At 39.0% G+C, this 11,156-nt stretch overlaps 1 protein-coding gene across 2 annotated transcripts in view; it reads right to left on the bottom strand.

The window, feature by feature from the left end:
• rmdn2 (regulator of microtubule dynamics 2) overlaps positions 1-290 on the bottom strand; it is a 32,695-nt gene extending 32,405 nt beyond the window's left edge. Inside the window, exon 1 of one of the 2 annotated variants that reach the window (XM_084375682.1) lies at positions 241-290. The gene's annotated coding sequence lies outside the window, so the exon portion shown is untranslated. The remainder of the gene's footprint in view (positions 1-240) is intronic. The other variant, XM_084375683.1, reaches the window with a different exon arrangement.
• Positions 291-11,156: the final 10,866 nt, after the last annotated feature.

Here is an 11,156-nt window from a genome sequence, read left to right as displayed (position 1 = left end):
ATTCTTAAATATACCACGTTTTCATGATCAAGATGAATTACGTTAATTAGCTGCCAATGACAAAGTCCTGCTGCTAGCCGAAAGTCGCCCCAACGACGTGCTAACACTCAAAACAAAGTTACTCGTCAAGGTTAAACGGTTAAAACACATTTCATTGTTCAGTCTAAGCATTACGGTATCACCACAACCCGTAACATAAACATTTTCTTTCCAAATAAACACAAAATTGTTCATAGAGACCTTACTGCACAGGTAAGAAGCAAGGGAGCCACTTCTGCTGGCTTGACAGCTCGCTGGTGTAACCGTCAAAACATACCGTGCGGGCTCAGTCTCCGCAGTGAAAAGGGTTCCGGGTTTCAAACGCGTCAAACTCAAAATACACTGTAAATACGTCTGATTTGTTATTCTGGCGCAAGTGAAACCTTAAAAATCTTTTTTTCATTACAATGAAATTCTGTGACCTAAGTTTGCATTTCCCCCTGGTGACCTCCTCCAAAACTGATGGATGTCAAATGACAAAACAACTCTAAATTTCCATTAGGTGTGTTTCGTCTGCCTTTGTGCTTTAACTTTTTTGACAGATTTCTGACCTATAACTTGAGTAAAAGTAGCAATACCACAATGTATAAACAAATAAAAGGCCTGCATTCAAAATCTTACTTATGTAAAATCAAGTCAAAGTGCAGAATGTTATATTTCATAATAACATTATTTTACAAAGCCAAATTATTGATGCATTAATGTGTTCATCACTTTTTAAATTTTAATTCTAAATTGTATGAACTAGTGACTGAAGTTATCAGATAAATGTCTTGGAGTACAAAGTAAAATATTTGCCTCGAAAATGTAGTGAAATAGTAAACCTATAAAGCAGCAGAAAATGGAAGTAAGTACCTTAAATTTGTACTTGAGTAAATGGACTGAGTTACATTTCACTGGTGGATCTGTCCATAGCTTTCAGACTGTTACTGGGTTCAGGCCCCAGCATCCTGAAAAGTCTAGTTCATCTAGAAGAATGAAAGCCAGTTTCTGAGCTTGTGCTTACTGTATGAATTTTTACATTACATTGATCACTGATTCTGCATTAACAGTACAGAACTGTTTGCATACAGTGTGTTGCACAGGATGTTTGCCTCCATCTAACCAACAAATACTGGCAGTAAATGTAGATTTTACATTATAACATCTAAAATTAATCTTGTCTTCTTATCTTGATAAACTAATGTTGTTATCTGATAGCAATATTAAATCTCAGAATATATTATTGACTCTAAGCTGAAATGATAAACAGACATGTCCTTAAGACTGTTTAGGTTGTACACTTTGTTATGAAATCATGTGTCTTCATTCCTGTTTTCCATTATCAATCACAGTATGATAAGCAGTCATAGAGCATCGGTTTATTGCACACATAAAGTTTGGTTTGTACTGGTTGATAATTACCTTGTTATCTGACATTAAGTACCTACATGTTGCGTTCTTTTTAAGTTTTAGTAAAAAAGAAGGGGATAACATCTCCTGGCAGACTTAATCATTAAACATCTCTGGAGAAGAGTTCTCTTTCATCGACCTTATTGTCACGACATGTGAGTGAATAATCAGTGAGCAAAGTCCAATACACAGCTGCAGCAGAGGAAGCAGTGTGTGACATAAAACTAGGTGTATGGACGGATAACAACTGCCTCTAAAGGAAATCAACAATCGTCATAAATTACTGTACGAATTTAACTTCAGATAGAATGTTTCCATTCTCATTTGCATGTGGTGCATTTATGCCTACCTCTCTCTTAAAGAATATCAAAATATCGTGTTCTTGCATATTATAATAAAACATAAATGAATGATTTGCAGCTTATAGTCATTATTCTATAATAGGAAGCTCAAACAGGGACCTACCTCTATGATTCAGTCCTCTCCTCTGAGTGTGTCTCTGCTGTGAGCTTGAACAGATTGTGCACCAGGATTAAAAAAGTTACTACACACGCGTATTATCACATCAACCTTGGACCCGTAGACCTTACTGGTTTTATTCAAGCGTTACACATCATGAAATTTTCTGTGGAGAAGAGTTAGAATGGTTAACTAGTGATTTATTTCATGTTTTCCTTTTTGTACAGTTGCATAACCTCAGTCAAAGGTGCACTATGTAGTTTTGGGGAAGAAATTTTAAAGAGAAGAGAAAGATCTTCATTGTTTTATGTTTAAACAAACTAAATGAACAAACTCTCATCGTTTATATTGGCATTATTGCCTCATTAATATTGTAAATACTAAAATTCTGACTTTGAATTTCTTCTCCAAAAGTACATAGTAAGCAACAAGTAAAGATATTCAGTAAATCAGGATACTACAATATAATACAGATTATTGTAGATTTTTTTTTTCTTTTATTATCATTATTTCTTCTCCAAAACCACATAGTGTCCCTTTAAAATGCAACATCACCATTTTTAACTGATTTTTCTTTCCTTATTTTTTACGTAATTTTGTCCGACACTTGTCTACTTTTTGTACTCATGGAGACAAGTTCATGATTAACAGTTTGAATAAACTTTCCGACTGACGAAAAAAGAAAACAACAACAATGACCTGGATGACCTGAAGAGTCAGTTCATTACATAAATGCTGTCGTTTATTTGATTTGGCAGAGGCACGTGAACTCTGAGTGGTTGTTTCTTTTTGCCGACATGTATACAGAGGTAGACATCCACACTTGGTTGGAAACAGAGAGGTAACATGTAGTTCCCTTGCATAATGCGATGGGAAGCTCGCTACGTGCAGTTTCTTCCCTGCTCTGTGAACACAGTATTGTTCCTTAGCCCACAGCCTGCATTCTGCCTGCACAAGGAACAAAAAGCCCACCTGAAACCCGGAGCCATGGTGGTGCAAAAAAAAAAAAAAAAAAAAAAAGCTTGGCCAGCGGTCCTGGGTTGGCCCCCGCAGACGTAGATATGGTGATAAGGGAGGCGCATCCAGCCATGGCCTTGCTCCCGTCGGGTCAAAGCCAGCAGATAAGCAGATATTGTCAACACTGTTGTTTCATCTGCCCACCACACATCAGCTCAGGCTCTCATACCACAGGGGGAGGGAGAAAAGCAGCCTCAGATTTGCCTTTGTGCACATAACATTACACTTGTCAAACAATACATGGGAGAAGAATCAGGGTGAAATAAGGCATCACTATCAGGACACTACTGACAGACCACAGAGTGTGAAGCTCAGTGGTTCCCTGTCAGTATGGCAGGGGTGTTTCCTTGCGTGCATGAGGAAATCCAACTTCTGTATCAGTTGCGTGTCGCGTTTACAGATAGTTTAGAGATTCATTCGACTGTGAAGATGTGGCAACTGTTGAGGACACAGTATCGCTCAGCTGGTGAGGAATTGGGGAAGTCCGACTCATAGGCCTACACTTGCTTCACTGATGTCTATCTCAGCTGCAAGCACTCAGTGTGCTTATCCCTAGGAGACCCAGCTAGTTGCAGAATTAGGGTGTGTCACCAAGGTAACGAAACTGTAACAAAAATCAACATATAATTTTGAGAGGCCTTTCACAGAAGCAGTTATTAGTAAAAAGTCATGACTGATGAGGCTGTTGCATTTGAGCTCTGCCTTCAAGCAACTTCCATTCGCAAGGGTGATTTATGTATTTCCTTCAGAAACTGTCGAGTACATCCTCTGGCACTACAGTGATGATTCACTGCCTCGCCTCTTTGATTAATAATTCAAAATGTTTTGTTTACATGTACAGGTCGGGCTACAGAGATGAAGGCTCAGTCTCCACAAACAAGAAATCTAAATGGATCTATTGAAGTGAAATTCAGGAAATGCTGTTTTCAAAAACGGGGCTGACAGAAAGTCTCCCCTTCTAAAAACCAGTTTCACCGAAAGTCTGGGTCCTGGGTTTGAACTGCAACTGACGCCCTGAAAATAACTTGCTGTATGGCGGGTTTACTTGATATTCTGGTCCCAGGTGATTGTATTTTTGTCAGCTGGTAACCATACTGGGGAATGAAAAGAGCCCAAAAGAATAAGACTGAAATAAGGACATGAAGAGTATGTTTCTTTTCCTTCATTTTATGTTATAAGCCATCTTCTTTCTTTATCATTGCCAAATGAATCAGATTTATAGCCCTTTGTCATAGCAGACAACATCTGGCAATTCAATTCAATTCAATTCAATTCAATTTAAAATACTTTATTTGTCCCCGGGGGCCAATTTAAGGCACATGGAGTAGTTGTACACAGACACAAAACAAGTAAGCATGTTAAAACAAGTCAGCATGTTAAAACAAGTCAGTAATAGGAAAAGATAAATACGAACCAAATAAAGCTAGAGTAAAAGGCAGGGGTGGATGGGAGTTTACATGAAAAGCACATATGGGACAATAGATTAGTTGAAATGCAGCAATTAATAGTGTTATTAGTTTCACCTCTGTGCTGTGAAAAAGTTCTGTCCAGTTACTGTAAGGGCTCTGTGGCACCCCGAAGATGGGAACCACATGTCTAATATAGCTGTCTGTCTGAAATCTTCCTTATCAAATGATGATCTGTGCTTTGTATCTCAAGCTTTATTCTTTATTCGGATCCACATTGGCTTCCACAAAGTCGGGTCCACACAAAAACAACCAACAATAAGACCAGAACATATGTGAACCAAGTCTACATATTAATAGTTAGGTGGTAGAAACTTATAGTGAAAACAACAACACAATTGTCTGACAACAACAAACACTTTGTGTTTTTGTTTAGCGACCATACGCGAGCCATTATGAGACCATTAGCGAGTCTATTTTTGGTCTGTCTTGTGTAGATACAGTCTACAGAGAACACTTTCTGTCATATATTTGTTCACCAACACCACAAGATGACCTGTTCTCAACTGAAATGTACATAGGACTAAAACTATATATGCATAGAAACCGATTTTAGATGTCCAGTAAGAGTTTAAACCAGGATTGAATGAGTCTGATCATGTAAGCTGCATGTAGGCTTTGTGCAGCAGCTTAAAGTATCGTAGTAATAATCTTCTAGCACAGACAATTTGGCATTGCATTCATCCACATTCACTTTTGCCCTCTCAGTACACCCCTGCAGTAGCTCAGGTATCTACCTGGGTGGTGAGTTACCATTGTTATTTAATTGAGACAAGTTCAGTTTCCACTGTTGAGTGTCGATTTTCCACTTGAAAACAAGGTCTTTAAAGTGAAAGAGGCAAGAACTGGATCCAGAGAATACAGCTCATTAGCATGTAGACAATGTGTTCACTCACACACACACAAAGATACGCATCCACCTCACAGAGTTCATTACAGCAGAATCCAGTTCCCCCTGTCTGACAGTCTCTGCACCCTGCTGTGGCAGACAGAAATACAGATGTATCTCCTGAAACAAGAACAGTCACAAAAACCATGTAATAATTAATAAATCATATATTTAGTCCTACTATAACATGCAAATTCTTCGACAGCTGAGACTTTGAACATTTTTTTGTTTCAGCTGGAACATATTTGTATCTGTATGCGGAGATGATTATATGTTAGATAACCTGCCACTTAGGACATGGTGCTGCATGTGTAAAGACATCAAGGTGACACAATACTGTGAAGATATTTTGGGCAAAGCATTAGTAAAAAAAAATGTTGTATCAGTCCCATTAATCCCAGATTAGTATCTTTAACTAGTTACATCACTTATAATACAGCAGTCACATAGGCCTCATAATTCTACACGAATATTTATGCATGTGATATAGTACATGATTCTGACTCGATGGGCATTTTGGTAAAATAAGGATTTCGTTGTTTTTTTTCCAAAGCGCAACCCTCAGGATCTAAAAGAGTGATTAAGGTTGTGACTTGATGTTTTTAATCTAACACGTGATGAATGCTGGGAAAATCTAAAGCAGCCACATTATGTCAGAGACCTCTGTGTGACTTTTGACTTTGTGGTCTAATGATTTCTTCCTTCCTTTCTGTCCTCCTCGGCAGTGAATCAGGCACACAATCAGTCATGCTATCAGACAGTTTGCATTCCTCCCAGAGAAGATACACATCACTTCACCATCACTAACAAATGTGGCAGATTGTTTTTAGAGAGAAGAATTAAGATTTTTTTTCCCCAAAAGGACAGAATAGCTGGTAAGCACACATGTTTCCCTAACATTAAATAGTGCAACACATTCCTTGAACTTTGATCCAATGTCCTTTCCTCCACAAAGTAAACACTCAAACTTAAAACATTTAGCTCTTCTACAAGATATATGAACTTCACCTACAAAATGTAGTTTGAGCATAAAACGGTCACAAAGTTAACCCTAATTTGTGTTTAAATGTGACCACTTATCTCATTAAAATGATTCAGCATTACATAATGTTGTATAAATCACTGAATTAGCCACTTTTTAGCTGCAGGCAAAACATGGCCAGCAGGTGGCGCCTAAAGTACTAGTATTCAGATCCTCCTGAGGGGATGAGGTGGGTGATGAGCACAAGTAGGACTTCTGACAGGATACAATAAAAACTAAAGCAGAGATGTTGCTCATTGTTATCCTCAGCAGACTCTGTACTGTGCTACAGACCAGATGAGTTTCATCACCAGTCTGCCTTGTCCAAGACACAACAGCTCTTTGTGGTTGAGGCCGGAATAAGCCACAGATCAAGATAATCTGCTCCTAAACACAGTCTGTGCTTAATGTTGACAGCTCCAGACACATTATCCAGTCTGCATCTGAGTGTGTGGAGGTGAGGAAAGCCTGAGTCATGTCTATATGTGTCGTTACATTATGTCTGCTCCCCTCAGGTAGACCAGAACAAGATAATTAGATGTTACCAAATGCCAAAAAAAGACTCCACATATGTTCAAAACATATACAATGAAGGACAATTTGCAAAGTTTGTTGAAACAAGTATAACGAGTATATTTAGCTCTGATATAAAAGCTTCCAAAAATCAGAAGGTGGAAGGGTTTAGAGTTTAAGCATTTAAAAAAAAAAAAAAACTGTCTACAAATGCTAATAAAGCAAGCTAAAACATGCTAGTTTAGCCTCTGTAGGCTGTACTTTGGCTTTGAGCTTAATGCTAATGTCATCATGCTAAAACGCTCACAATGACAATGCTAATATGTTGATGTTTAGCAGGTACAATTTTCACCATGACTATCCTAGTTTAGCGTATTAGCACGCAAACATAAAACAAGCCTAAACATGCTAGTGGCTCTATGAGGCTGTTCTTAAGCACAGAAATAGTGCTTCGAGCTAAATGGTAAGGTCATCATGCTAACTTTCTCCATTTTCTAAGTTGCACACCTGAAGGCTTTCATTATGGAATAATGAAATATAAAAATAGATAGCCTATAACCTGCCTCTTGACATCAATCAGTCAGACCTTTTCAACCAAGATATATAAAATAAGCCAGAGAGAAACAACAATTCGGTGTCTGTAGTCCCAGGAGACACGTCTGTAGAACATCCAGCAGCTTCAAAGAGCAGCTGATTAGTTGTCTCTTTCTTCATTTTTCTTTTGATCAATGTTTAATGATTTCTCAAAGGGGGAACAGCGAGTGTAGGACAGCATATAAAAGTGAATTCACAACAAGGGAGGAATATACCTAAGAGTGTGTATGGTGCCATCCTTTTAAAAACAGGCCATAATATGTCACAGAATTCATTGCTATGAGTGCAGTCCCCGATGGGAAACGCAGGTCCAGTTCAGATGGTGAATTATTGTGAACTTGTCTGTAAGCAGAGCTGATCAGCCTCTTCAGAACAGACAAAGATGAAGTCATGATAACGAGGCAAACTGCAGAGGGCTTGTGTCACCAAGTTACAAAAAGACCTGTGGGAGGTTGAGAAGATGCTTTATTGTCCGTGACACAATGAACTGCTCCAGCACAGGCTTGTATTGTCTGAAGCCAGTGAGGCCTTACAGGGGAAAGGAGGAAATCTTTGTGTTATTTCCAAAACGTGAGATAGTGAAAGTTGCTTGAAGAACACATGAGGGTACTTTGTAGTTATGAGGGTTTTACTCTGGTTCAGAAGTGGCTATATATTACATATATATGATATTTTTTTATATATATATATATATATGATATATAATAGAATGAATCCATTAATTGTTTTAGGCTGTCTTTTCCTTTCCTTTTGTCGCCACAACAATAAAATAAAATCCCTGAAGCGTTTCCACTGTTTCTGTTTCTCTCCTGCTGCTCAGCAGGTGGCTGTGTGCCCGTGGAAGGTAAACCCACCTTCTCTAAAGGGGCTGTTCTCATTGTTGGAGGGCCCACTCTCTCTGTGGCCCATGCTACACTCCACGGGCCCCACCGTAACCACACTGCCTGCGCTGTCTATATTTACGCCCCTGACACTGGCAGCAAGGATGCTGAAAAACTTGAACTTCAGTCAGCCATTGTGTGTCCTTTATAACAAAGAATACAAAAGCATGACAACAAAGGTCAGAGGTTTACTTTTTAATCTAAATTGAGATTGTTGTTGTGACTGAAACACCAGAAGAAATGGTCATGTCATACTAATAATTCCAGCCTACCAATACATAATTCGGCCCCCAACCAGCCTTAGCAGGAAAAAAATTCTGGTGCTGCCCTTAAAACGATGAAAACATTCCCGACTACTCTGACATGGCTCTTTGTTTCATCAGGATTTGACTCACACTGCGCAAAAAAGACATAAAAGTCTTAGATAACGGCACCAGTGGATTATTTTTTTTATATCATTCATGTTTCAAACTGTGATATATCTTTTTGCGCCAAATCAAACTTTTTATCATGCTGTCTCGATTTATCTCGTAGATGTATGGCTTGGTTCCAAGCTTAATTATCTGATACGTAAATGGAGCCATTCAAAAGGTGGGCAGTCGAGTCTCATGTCTGTAGAAAGGTCAGACCATACCACACACTAGAGTATCAGTTGTGTTGCTTTAATGTTTAATGTCCTCACTGTGTGTGAATTAAAATTCAAAATCTTCCTCAATGTAGTTTTTACTTGGGCGGTGCTTCCTTAATGGATCATTCTGGATTATTACATCTTGGGTCTTATTTGCATTGGTTTGGCCACCTTAACCTGACCTTATAATAACATTGCTCACATTGTTGAGATCTGGGAATGTTACAGTACTAAAAACGAACAAGTTTTAAAGGACACCTATTTTGCTTTTTTGTTTCTTTTCTTTCCTACAGTGTGTTATATTGGTTGTTGTGCAAGTGAAGGATTTTGAAAGTTGAAAAGCCCAAAATCCAAGCTAATGGGAGCTCCCACAGAAAACACTGCTCCTGAAATGCCCGAAGTGCCACATCAGTAGCCCCGCCTTTAATTCCTTTACTTCTTGACATCACACTACGTCACCATGTCACATACATTTGCATAATTTATGCCTATATTCACAGTAAAAGTGAAACTAACTGGAAGCTGAAAACATGCCTTAATTTTGCACACAGATTTCCAAATAGGCTCATGCTTGATTTAATCCCTAAATGAAGTGGATTAGAAACAGTAATCTGGCCAAACTATTGATTTGCTTATAACCTGCCTGATTGTCTGAAAAATCATGTTTCATGCCCTCTTCCCTGACACTTACTTTGGTAAGTATGTTATCATTACTGATAGCAAACGCGGCAAAAAGAAAACCCACGTTATAATAAACTACATTTATCTTTTTAACAGGAGCGCTGGTGATTCGATGGCCAACATATTGTAAACTGCAGCCGGATGTCTTTGTTTCGGTGATGCCGCAGTCCTATAAATCAGCTCACAAACCATATGATGGCAAGACGTAATAAAAAAACAAGACAAACAGTAAACAATGCATCTCCTCCTCTCCTCGCCTCAAGCTCCAATTTCTCATGTTTTTCTCTTTCAGGCTTTATTTGTGTGGTTGCTGAGTGAAAGCCACCACAGTGGCAGAGAGAGGCCCAGAATAGCCGAGGGTGTGGAAGGCCAGCGGGACTTGCATGTGGGCTGCTGAGCTGTGCGCTCTGTAGTGTCTCTAAACCATCCGCTGGCCTGTGGAATGGAGGCTGCTTCCTCATGCATGCCAGTGGTCAGAGCCCGGCCTACACACCCTCAACTATTTCTGTCCTATACTCTTACTCTTTTTCATTTTCTCGCTCTCTGTCTCTCCCTCGTTCCCTCTCTTTTTTTCACATACAGCTGCCTTTCAGAGTTATAAAATATTTGGAAATGCAGTGGACGCATACACAGAAATTAAATTGAGTTTGAGAATGAAAATATTCCACATGATCACCACCAAAACAGTAAAAATATATCTTATTCTACTCCACTATTCCCAGTATTCCTATTCTACAATTGCTATTATGAGCTAAATAACTCTTAGTTTAAGTATTTGACTTATTCAGTCCACATACTTTCTGCTTTGAACCGTGCACGTCCTATTTTTGGCCTGTTTGCTGTAATACAATACTGGTGACACAAGAATATTTATCTATTTTTCCCCTCTGTCGTAAACTGCTCTGGAGAAGGAAATGTTTACATGTAAATGGAGGTAATAAGATATGCAATGAATTAAATGTGTGATGCTATTTCTGGATGTGAAAAAATACAAGCAGTACGGGAAAACGGATAAACACACCCCGTGGAATTGTTAATCACAGCGTCAGTCATCGGAGTGAAATGCACTTTTAATGATAACACCGACATTCCTCGGGCGTTACTGTTGCTGATCACACAATTATGCTGGGTTAATCGTGTCTAATTCAATGACTAATGAATGTTTAGCTAGCCAGAGGCAGGGACGTTTAATCTGAAAGAAATGTGAAATATTCCTTTTGTTCCCGTATCTGAATGTGTCAGCGAACTGCCCTGCTGGGGAATATAAATTCAAAACAATGTAATGACTGGCTGCTGGGGAATTCTTCAGCTGTACGGGGAACGGTATTGTTTTACGGAGGCCTTGAGTTAACATTTGTGACTCTCTAAATGTGCAGTGTTCAGCAACACAAAGGGCCATATGGGTGAAATATTGCCTGTTTGTGCAGATGCATTCCAGGCACCTGGTGAAGCACAAACACAGACGCTCGCTGTGGAAGAATGCGTCCGCTGAACACTGTATTGAACTTAAACTGCTGCTGTATCTCCCACTCAAACACTCCTACCCCCTCTGTTCCCTCCCACCGTTACACTTACT

The sequence above is a fragment of the Pagrus pagrus genome (genome assembly GCF_965226575.1).
Source record: "Pagrus pagrus genome assembly, chromosome: 15".
In the NCBI taxonomy this organism is placed as follows: Eukaryota; Metazoa; Chordata; class Actinopteri; order Spariformes; family Sparidae; genus Pagrus; species Pagrus pagrus.
This window is presented reverse-complemented; position numbering and strand designations above follow the sequence as displayed.